The sequence below is a fragment of the Phoca vitulina genome, unplaced genomic scaffold (assembly GCF_004348235.1).
Source record: "Phoca vitulina isolate PV1807 unplaced genomic scaffold, GSC_HSeal_1.0 scaffold39, whole genome shotgun sequence".
In the NCBI taxonomy this organism is placed as follows: domain Eukaryota; kingdom Metazoa; phylum Chordata; class Mammalia; order Carnivora; family Phocidae; genus Phoca; species Phoca vitulina.
In genome coordinates this window covers 6,876,132-6,887,021 of record NW_022589742.1, presented here as the reverse complement: position 1 = coordinate 6,887,021, position 10,890 = coordinate 6,876,132, and the positions used below count along the sequence as shown (strand labels likewise).

At 42.4% G+C, this 10,890-nt stretch overlaps 1 long non-coding RNA gene across 3 annotated transcripts in view; it reads left to right on the top strand.

Moving 5' to 3' along the window:
* The first annotated feature begins 2,210 nt into the window (after window positions 1–2,210).
* Window positions 2,211–10,890, top strand: part of LOC116647208 — a 53,634-nt gene continuing 44,954 nt past the window's right edge. The window contains exons 1-5 of one of the 3 annotated variants that reach the window (XR_004302297.1): window positions 2,211–2,261; window positions 2,402–2,515; window positions 4,337–4,372; window positions 4,726–4,829; window positions 8,495–8,643. This is a non-coding gene — a long non-coding RNA (uncharacterized LOC116647208). Of the gene's footprint in view, window positions 2,262–2,401; window positions 2,516–4,336; window positions 4,373–4,725; window positions 8,644–10,890 lie in introns of all 3 variants that reach the window. The other 2 variants (XR_004302295.1, XR_004302296.1) reach the window with 2 other exon arrangements.

The following is a 10,890-nucleotide window of genomic DNA, read 5'->3' as shown; positions in this document are numbered from 1 at the left end:
TCATGATCTGAGCCAGAGTCAGATGCTTAACCGACTGAGCCACTCAGGCACCCCTGCAATAATTATTTTTAAAAATATTTTATTTTCCAGGGGCGCTGAGTGGCTCAGTCATTAAGCATCTGCCTTCGGCTCAGGTCATGATCCCAGGGTCCTGGGATCGAGCCCCACATCGGGCTCCCTGCTCAGCGGGAAGCCTGCTTCTTCCTCTCCCGCTTCCCTGCTTGTGTTCCCTCTCTCGCTGTGTCTCTCTGTCAAATAAATGAATAAAATCTTTAAAAAAAGATCTTAAAAATTATTTTTTATTTTCTGGATTTTAGACCAAAGAATAATACAGTAAAAACTTGTGTATACTTAACCTAGATTTACCAATTATTAACATATTGCCACATTTGCTTTATCTATCTCTCACTACGATTTTTTCTAAAGCATTTCAGAGTAATTTGTAGACATTATGGCACTTTGCCTCTCAGTACTTAACATGTATCTCATGAGAACAGATCCATCCTCCTATATTATTGTACCAAACAACTTTTACATTGATCTAATATTATCTAGTCTGCATTAAAATGTCTCAGTTGTTCCTGAAATGTCTGTTATAGCTGTTTTATTTTCTATACAGGATCTAATCAAAGATCACATAGTGCATTTGGTCATCATACTTTTTTTTTGGCCATATCTTTTTAATCTAGAACAGGTTCCCTTCCCATCCTTTAAAAAATATGACAATTTTATACAGATGGGTGTATATATTTATTTACATATTAAAATACTTAATAGCATATTCAAATATTTAATATGTATTTATTTACTTCCTCCACCCCCTGGGAGTCCAGTATTTTATAGGCAAACAATGTAACAACCCTAATTATAAATGTTACCCAAAATTGATGAAATAGAAAAAATATGTTAATAAAATCTCTCCATTTCTAAAGGCAGCAATTCCATATGTCATGTATGATAAAAACCCATATAGAAGTTTTTGGGGTAGTCGTTCATTAGATTATGAGCTTTTAGAAGGGAACAGACTGTGTTTTATTCATTTTTATAATCTCTGCCCACCACACAGTATGAGACTCAGTACATGTTTGTGGAGTGAATGAATGATTTGCTCTTTTTTATTGTGGTAAAGTATACATAACATAAAATTTAACATTGTAACTATTTTAAGTGTACAGTTCAGTGGCAATAAGTACATTCACATTGTTGGGCATGGTTCTTTTTTTTTTTTAAAGATTTTATTTATTTGACAGAGAGAGACATAGCGAGAGAGGGAACGCAAGCAGGGGGGAGTGGGAGAGGGAGAAGCAGGCTTCCCGCGGAGCATGGAGCCCGATTCGGGGCCCAATCCCAGGACCCAGGGATCATGACCCGAGCTGAAGGCAGACGCTTAATGACGGAGCCACCCAGGCACCCCGGGCATGGTTCTTTTTTAATAACCTAAGGGATATGTGTTAATTGCAGAAAAGTTATTAAATAGACCACCAAAAAGAAAAATGATCTAAACTCCCATCAAATTCTACCATCCATAGAAAACCCAGACATAATCACTCTTAACATTTTGGTGTAGTATCCTTCCAGACTTTTTTGCGCACATTTATTCCTATCCACATAAGTTATGTGATTGCATTGTACATATTGTATAATAACCTGCCCTCATTTCCGTAACATGTAGTCAATATTTTATCATATTAATGTTAATATTTACAGATAAGTGGGTTTTGATCTAGTTATATTTCATCCACTGTTTTTATGCCATATACCTCTAGTAGCCATGCTGATGGGTGGGAGTCATGATAACAGAGCTAAGGACGCAGGTGAATTCTGAGCATTTTTTTTTTTCTGAGCATAGTGGATAATAACAACACTGGTTTAGGGCCTGAATTTCTGTGTGTAATTTGGGGATTGCAGAAGGGGTTAGGCATCTTTTGCTTAGGCCCATCTTTAGGTCAGGGGTCTAATGAGAGTATTGCACCAAGGGAGGGCAGAAGAACAGTCTCTGTCATTTGAATGGAATGTCATTCCAATCCAAAATCTTCCTCTGGAGAAATTGTTACTGAAGGCCTGACACTCCTTATTACTTGCCTGGGGAAAACACATACTGAACAACGAAATGCTCCCGGAGACTAGACCTTATCAATGTTCTCTGATGCCTAGTAGGACCACTGCAGAAAAAAAAATATTAATGAGACTGTTGCTAGGAGACAGGAGAGCCAAAAGCCCATGACATTGTAGGGGTTCCACTGGAAATCAAGACAATTTAAGTAGGTTATAGATCAGAGGTTTTGCTATTAAAATCTGTTCTTTGATGAACATGTACTTTTTAGCATGTAACGTTTAATATGATTTTATCCTTTCGGAGGAATTTGAGGATAATTCCAGGGCATTTCATTTCTTTCCATAGAGCGAATCCCTTCTTCAGAGCACAGCTCATTTTCAAGTGGTTGCTGCTCCTTTTCCCCCCTCCTCTTCGGCGCCACGGCCTCAGAGCTGGTGGAGAGGCAGAGCGCAGGCAGCGGTAAGTAGCTGAGAAATCTTTTGTAAAATAGATACCCAAAATGTGCTTTTAAAGTGGCAAGTTTTGATGGAATAGAATAATACAGAACTGTGTAGGAATTCCTGATTCTAATCAGCAGTATTGGGAAAACGAATTAGTTTAAATTCTAAATATTCCATGGTCACTTTACTAGTTTAAAGCTCGTTTCTTAAATGGCAAATGAGTTGCTAGGAGGAAATATAGAGATTTCCCCTTGTGATTCTTTTTTTTTTTTTTTTTTTTTTTCCCCTTGTGATTCTGGTAAGATATTTCCCAACGCATGACTTGATGAAGATGTTACCAAAATGAGAAAGTGCACTCGGAACAGTATCTCAGCCTTACGATGTTTGAATTAGACTTGATAGAATGGGTTACGATTGAAAATGTGCTCAGATCTGAGTTCCTGTCCCCATATGGAGAGAGCATGAGAAAACTGTTACTTTGCAATGGGAAGGATACCATACCTCATTTTTTTTTTTTAATGAAGAAAATCATGTGACTGGATGTCTGTACAGGAGAGAAAATGAGGAGGGCAGCCTGTAATGTTCAGCTTAATTGCTTCATGTGAGAGATGAACATGTGTTGAATGGGAAAGATTAAAATTTGGTTTTAGGATGAAAAATCATGAAAAAGAAATAATGAATATTGTGACTGCCTTTATTTTGAATAATTGATTTGTATTCATGGACATCAATTTGTACAGTAAAGGCAGAATATTCTCAGTGCTTCTTTATTTGTAAAGGGCTGTGAGAAGGATAGCAGAGATTCCTATCAGAAAAGCTTTTATGTTTGTTTCTGAAATGTGCCTGAAAATGTGTAAGCTTTTGTGCCCCCTTTCACCTGGAAATCACATTAGTAGATCCATTTCTGCAAGAAATAAAAAGAGCTGAAGTGGTGGTCTTTTTATTTCTTTGAAATTCAGGTTTTTTGTTCCTTCAAGAGGACGGAGAAAAAAAAGGCAGATTTTTGAGTTAGATGACAAACAGCAATCAAGGAGGAAAAATAAGAAGGAAACGCTTAAAAGAAAGCTCACAAGATGGGCCATTTTCCAAGCCAGAAATGTCTACGGGTAGCATGTTTTGCAGGGGGAGTGGAGGAAAGCTTGCTAAATGCAAAGGGAGGGGGAAGTTGAACTGAGCACTGCGGCAAAGAGAATGACTGACGCATCCAGGGACATGTGACTATTCTCTGGTGTAGTGAAGAAAATTTTCCAGGAGTCCATCTTGTATAAGAAATTCTGTACCTGCTAACATGCAAATAATACTGTAATCTTCATGTAGTACGTACTGAGTTTGCTTTGCTGGGTCCTCCATTGGTACGTAGGTACATTTAGGCTGTTTTTATTCTCTTTATTCCTAGACTTTATCTTGCTCCCACTGCTTTTCTAGCACTTATTAAAGTAGCTTCTTAAAAAGGCTATCTTTCCCCTTTATCATAAAAAAAATCACACATTAATTGTTTAAAATTTGGAAAAATTACTCTCAGTCCCTCTTTCCTGAATACATACAAATAAATGCATAGAAATATATATTTATATACAAAATGAAAATTATATGTACATGTAGTTTTCAGCTTGCTTTAATAATCATTCAACAATATATTGGGAGCAATTCCTCATATTTTTAAGCATTCCACAAGAAGGCAATGTTTCGTGGATGCATAATTTCTGATCATAGAGTTGTCCCACTAAATGTCCAGTTATTGAATGTTTAATATGTGCAGTTTTTGCTGTTATAATTTAAGGAATATCTTTCCATAGAAACCTCTGTGTGCTTTTCTGTTTTTTTTTTTTTTTTCCCCTAGGATAAATTCGTAGACGTGGAATTTCTGGATCAAATGGTATGAACCAGTTTAAGATTTCTCCTCCACCACCACCTTATACATTATCACCTAATTTATTTATCATATGTGGTAAAAATATTATTTCCCAGTGGTTTGCCTATTGATTTTGTATCATTTATGCTGGTTTTTTTTTTTTTTTACATGCTGCAGCTTTACATTTTTAGATATCCACAGCTATCAATTTTTTACTTTATGATTTATTTCTTTCCTTTGATGAGTATATTGACCTGTATTTTTTTCAGTTATTTCATTGCTTCATTTTTTACAATTAACTCTGATTCATCTGGAATTCATTTTGGTATGTGGTATGAATATGAAGTAGGATCTAATTTTGTTTTTTTTCCAAATAGGTCACCAATTGTTTCAGCATCATTTATTGAATAATCCAACCTCCTTCCACTGATTTGAAATGGCAACAACTGCTCTCCCATTAGCTAGGGTATAGTGTCCACAGGTCGGCCATTTTCTTTCTACCCAAGATGGTCACATTCCACAATACCACGCCTACCTTCTTGCAGCTTCTGGCAGCATTCTAAAACATCATGTTCGTGCTCATGCCTTTCAAGAATTCTAGGCACATGCAGTTTAGGGCAGTGGTTTTCAAACAGGATTTTTAAATTTTAAATTTTCCAAAATTGTATTTTTATCAGATGCTTTTTACAAATTAAAATTGAGGAATCCGAATATATAGAATCACTGTTCCAGATGTGCTATTCCTCTTGGACACAGTTGGTATCCTAATTGTGTGTTTAAAACTTCCCCCCGGGGTTAGTGTTACTCCTAAGGTTCCTCCTTCAACCTCTTTTTCTACTTCTCAGGTACTCAGAGAATTAAAGCTGTCTGGACTCATTCCCTGGAATTTTCTAGAATGGTATAAGAAGGAAATGTAAGAAATGTATGAGGAGCAAAAATAAATAATGTTTGCCAGCCTGTTGCTGGCAGTAGTCTGATCTAGGGATTCAAAGAAGGTAGGATGAGTCCCAATCCATGCCATCACTGCCACCATCTCTTGTAGGTAGACACACCCCAGTGGTTCACCTCTGTTCACTGTAGGCGGAAGGCTCCAGCATGAAACACAGACTCTTAGTGGGGGAAGAGTTAAATGTTGCTCACAGAAATCTTTGATTATTAAAATCACCTGCCACCCACTGTTGACCGCCCCACCCCCATCCCCACTCCCAACACAGCCTTCTTTCTCTATTGACTTCGGACTCTGGCCTCTAGGCTTTCCTGATTCAGGAAGAAAAATAGGGGATTTTGGGTGGAAGGATGCCTTGCCCGCCCTTATTGCAAGGGGCTCATTTGGCTCACAACCAGAGCCCCGGTCATTTCTTGACTTGTGCATTTAGGCTGTGATTTGTTTGTGACTGGAGGCTGGTTTCCCTGGCAACAGCAGCTTGCCAGGGCATGCGCATTTGCTCCTCTGCAGTGGCTGAATGTGGCTGTGGCGGCGGCGGTGGGGGGGGGGGCTGTTGTGGGGGCCGACGTCACTGAAGGAGTTCTCCTGCAGTCGTGATGTCAGTTTCTCTGGGCTAAACTGCCATCATTATTGTATATAGAGCATTGTGTTATTTTTTAATACTTGGAAGGCTTTGAGCTACTCCCTTTTCTTCCAAATTCCCTGCTCTCAGTATACCCAGCAGTGACCACGAAGTATTCCCAGTGTTTGAGGCCACTGACACCCCCAGGGCCCGAAGGGGATTCATGATAGTGGGGGCACAGGAAACAAACTGCCTGGTTTCAAACCTCTACCTCTTGCTAGTTGCATGACCATAGTATGTAGTGCTTCCATTTTCTCAGATGTAAAATGGAGATTAATAATAGCACCTTTAGAACAGTGTCTGTTACATAGTAACCACTGTGTAAGTGTTGGTATCATTTGTAGCTATTAAAGGAGAATTTGCCCTGAAACAGACTTGCGCTGCAATGTACAAACGTACCCTCTATTGTCCACTGGTCAAATAACACACACACACACACACACACACACACACACACAGACTCTACCCATGACACATGGACAAGTACCGCAGCAGAAGGACTTGCCCCAGAGCACACAGACATCCCCCATATCACTCAGATTTACCCAAAGGCACACATATTCTCCGCAAGGCAAAAAGCCTCACCTAAGGGACACAGACCTGCCCCACGTGACACAGACTCACTGTTCCATAAAGACTCTATCCATGACACACACACAGTCCCTGACATCACAGACTGCCCCGATATCACACAGGCCCTTTGCCTAGCACAGTCTCTCTAGCGAATACAGACTCACTTCACACAGACAGGCCCTGCGGGATACAAACCCCCACCATAGAACATGGTCTCTGCCCATGGCATATAGACTCCCCATGGCACACAGATTCTCCCCACAGCACACAGATTTCTCCCAGTGCCCCACTGACTAAACCCATGGCCAAGATTCTCCCCAGGGCACAGACTCCCCTCACATCCCAAAGATACTCCGTAGAGCACGCAGATTCCTACCCCCGCCCAGGGCACACAGCCTTACCCCATAACACATAGATGCACCCTAGAGCACCTGGACTCTCCCCAGAACACAGTTCCTGGCACAGCTTGGAGACCCACACAGAGGGACATACTCTCCCACAACAGACTTGCTTCATGGCACATAGACAAGCACCACAGGACACAGACCATCCCACAAGGACCCAGACTTGCTCCATTGGTTACAGACACTACCTAAATCACACAGACTCACCCCACAAAACACAAACTAAACCCATGGCATAGAGAGTCTCCCCACAACACACAGATTCTCCCCACAGCCAAAAGATTATTCCCATAGAACAGTCTGCCCCACAAACTGAGATGTCCCACAGCACACAGACACTCCCTACAGCATATAAATTTGCCCCACAAACTTTCTCCACGGGACACAGGCCCTCCCCACTTCAGGCAGACTGGTCCCGGGGTGCACAGCTTCTCCCCAAGACACAGACTTGTCCCACAGCACAAGGACTTGCCCCTAAGAACACAGACTCACCCCACAGCTTGAAGACTTACCCCATGGCACACAGATTTAACCTACAGCCCAGACACTCTCCACAGCCCTCAGACAAGCTCACCCCACATCACAGAGATGCAGTGGTATATCTTACAGCACATATATCCCCCCGTGGTGCACAGGAATTGGGCCACAACACCCAAGCTCATCCTACTGTGCACCCGTTCACTTCACAACACATGCAGCTCCCACGCGATATAAATACTTGCCTCGTGGTGCACTCACTTGCCCTCCCGCATCTCGACCTCCACCATGAGGCGGTCTCCACACAATGCGCCCTGTGGCCTGGTGTCCACAAAACATGCCCCCAGTTCCTTAGACACGCTGCAATAAATAGACGCCGCCCACGGTGCCCAGCAGCGCACCACAGCATGCACATTGGACAGACTTGCTCTATGACAGACACCCCCATGCCACAGCCGCGCTGAATCTGTCTCCAGAGTGTCCAGATCCGCCCTTCAGGGCACAGTCACGGGCATGATCCAGACTCCGCTCGCTCATTTCACAACACAGATGCAACACACAAACACATCCCACAGCATAGTGCTCCACCCCCACAGTGCACGTAATTGTGTCACAACATGCGTTTGTCCTGCAGATTCATCTCCCAAAACCCACACTCCTTATGGTGGCTGTACGTTGCGAACATGTGCCCCAAACATGTGCAGCCATTTGCTCTACGACCCCCAGAGCTGCCTCAAAGCACGTAGACTAGTTTCACTGCTGCCCATAAACAAGAGATGCTCAAGCTGTGCACAGAATTCCATCAAAATGCACAGCTTCTCGCATTCACATGCATACTTGCCCCGCAATGCACACAAACACCACTGAACACTGAGACTCACCCTAAGTGTGCAGGCAAGCCCTTCAGGGCAGAGACTTGTCCCACAACATAATCACACTCACAAAACTTACAATTCATGGGCGTGCCTAGAAACACATAGATTTCTTCTGTAGTGCACAGATTTGCATCATAACACGGACTTACTCTAGAATGGAAAACCAACCGTTCACATAAACTTTCCCCAGCATATACACAGACACACAACACACATATTACCCCTGTAATGCAAGTATTTCCATCATAGTTTACAGACCTACTTTACCATATTATTGAGCTACAACTCTGGCCTGCGACAGAGATACAACTTCTGTAGTGGTTAAGAGCAAGGCCTCTGGACACAGACTACCTGGGTTAGGATCCAGGTTCCACCCCTTTCTAATTGTATCACCTTGGGTAAGTATGTTTCTCTGTTCCTCAGTTTGCTCCTCTGTAAAACAAAGATAACAATAGTACCTACTCAAAAGGGTTGTTGGTGAGGATTAAATGAGTTATGATATGTTAAGTGCTTAGTACAGTGCCTGGCACATAGGAACTCTTGCAGTTGTTAATTTATATTACTATCACCCCTCCCACCCCACCACCATTACTATTAAAGGGAAAAGGTATTTGATCTACCCCAAATACCTAGAACCTGACAACACAAAGACTCACCACGTGATACATAGACTAGCCCCAGAACACGTACAAATACTCTATAGCACACAGATAGCCCACCACAATCCCCCCCACACCCTACAGAACACAGACAGAACCCTAAGCCAGATGCCACTCACACAAGACAGAACTGTATCACAATCAAGAAATTTGCTATACAGGGCACAGGCTTGCTCCATTTTACACAAACTCATCCCACAATATTCAGATGCACAACACCCAGCCTCACCCTGCAAGGCACGGACACACAATACAACACAACACAATGCAACACACACACAAACACGCATGCATGCATCCTGCAACTCAGTGATGTACCGTATATCACACCAACACACCCTCCCACACTCAGATTTTTGTTTTATAATGTGTGGATATATCTTCTATTCACAAACATGCTCCTAAACTCATGCTCCTAAATTTACAACACTGTGCCATGATCCAAAGACTCCTCTTGCAACACACAGACACAGCCAACAATTCAGGGGTTCCCCATGATGCAGACTCATTACAATACACAGACTCATCCAAAGACACCTAGACATGCTCTACAGTACACAGATTTGCTCCAGAACAGCTCAGCATGTACACATATACCCTATACGATGCATGGAGTCACATTATAACACACAGACTAAACCCACAACATAAGGCCTTTCTATAAACTAAGGCTTGCCTCACGAATCACAAAAACACTCCATGATACAGATTACATAGCCCAAGACACCTAGCAGTGCCTCACAGTGCTCACCGTCACATAACACACACCCTCACTCCACAACACACACACTCATCCCCCCGCAACATGCTTGCTGGCCTCTATTGCACAAACATGTTCCACAACATGAAGACACTTCCCATGAGTGCAGAAAGGCCCCAAAATGCATAGATGCATTCCATGAGGACATACCCATGCACGTGCACACACACACACACATTACAACACACAGAGGCATCCAACAACGCACAGACCGCCTCCCCCCCCATGTAGCAATGAGCCTCAGAATACCTGGAGACCCCGACGACATGGACACATTTTGCACAGCGCACATGGTCCCCCCATGACTCACAGAACTTCATTGCCATGTACAAACTTCCCCCATAAAGCAGACTTGAGCAATAACACCCAGACTCACTGCACAAGGCATGGATACGTGCCGTAATGTAGGGACTAGACTCACAAGTAAGCACACCTTTCAAAATAGGTACTCATGCAAACACACAAAATCCTTTGACAATCACAAAATCGCATTCCCTCACAAGTTTCCTTTAAAGCAGAGGCTTGGCATACCACTTACACAGTTGGCCCACAATAGAAAGCCTCTCCACACAGGGCAAACATTAACACTTCGACATCCTAACCATATAAAAGAATGCCCTTTCAACGAGACCATCCCACAATTCACGCACAAGTCCCATATTACTTGGATGAATGTTATAATCCCTAGCCGTTCTGTAACCCAAGACATGCCCCCACACCTAGACATACTCCACAAGGCCCAGAGACATGCCACAAGGACAGCGCACCCCCAAACAAAGGGGCGGTACAGATTGTGGTTAAAAGCTTACACTTATGATTCAGATTGCCTGGGTTCCAATCCCACATGTGTTGTTTACTAACTGTGTGACTTTGGCAAGGTTTTGTAACCTCTCTGTGCCTTATTTTTCTCAGGTATAAATTGGAATAGTAATGGTACCTACTTAGTAGGGCTGTTAAGAGTAAGAGAGTGAATGCCTATACAGTGTTTAGAACAATGCCGGCACAGCATTAGTGTTATCAATGTTAGTTGATCTTGTTGTTGCTATTATTGTTGTTGTTTCTACACAAGGACCTGGACTATGATGGTAAGACTTAATCTAAAATCATTAGAATCAACCCACAACACATGGAGTATACCCCCATAAAGCCCAGAATAACACCATAACTCACACTGTCACCGCCCTTTGCTTACAGTTCCCATAATGAGGGCACTTAGCCCATAATAC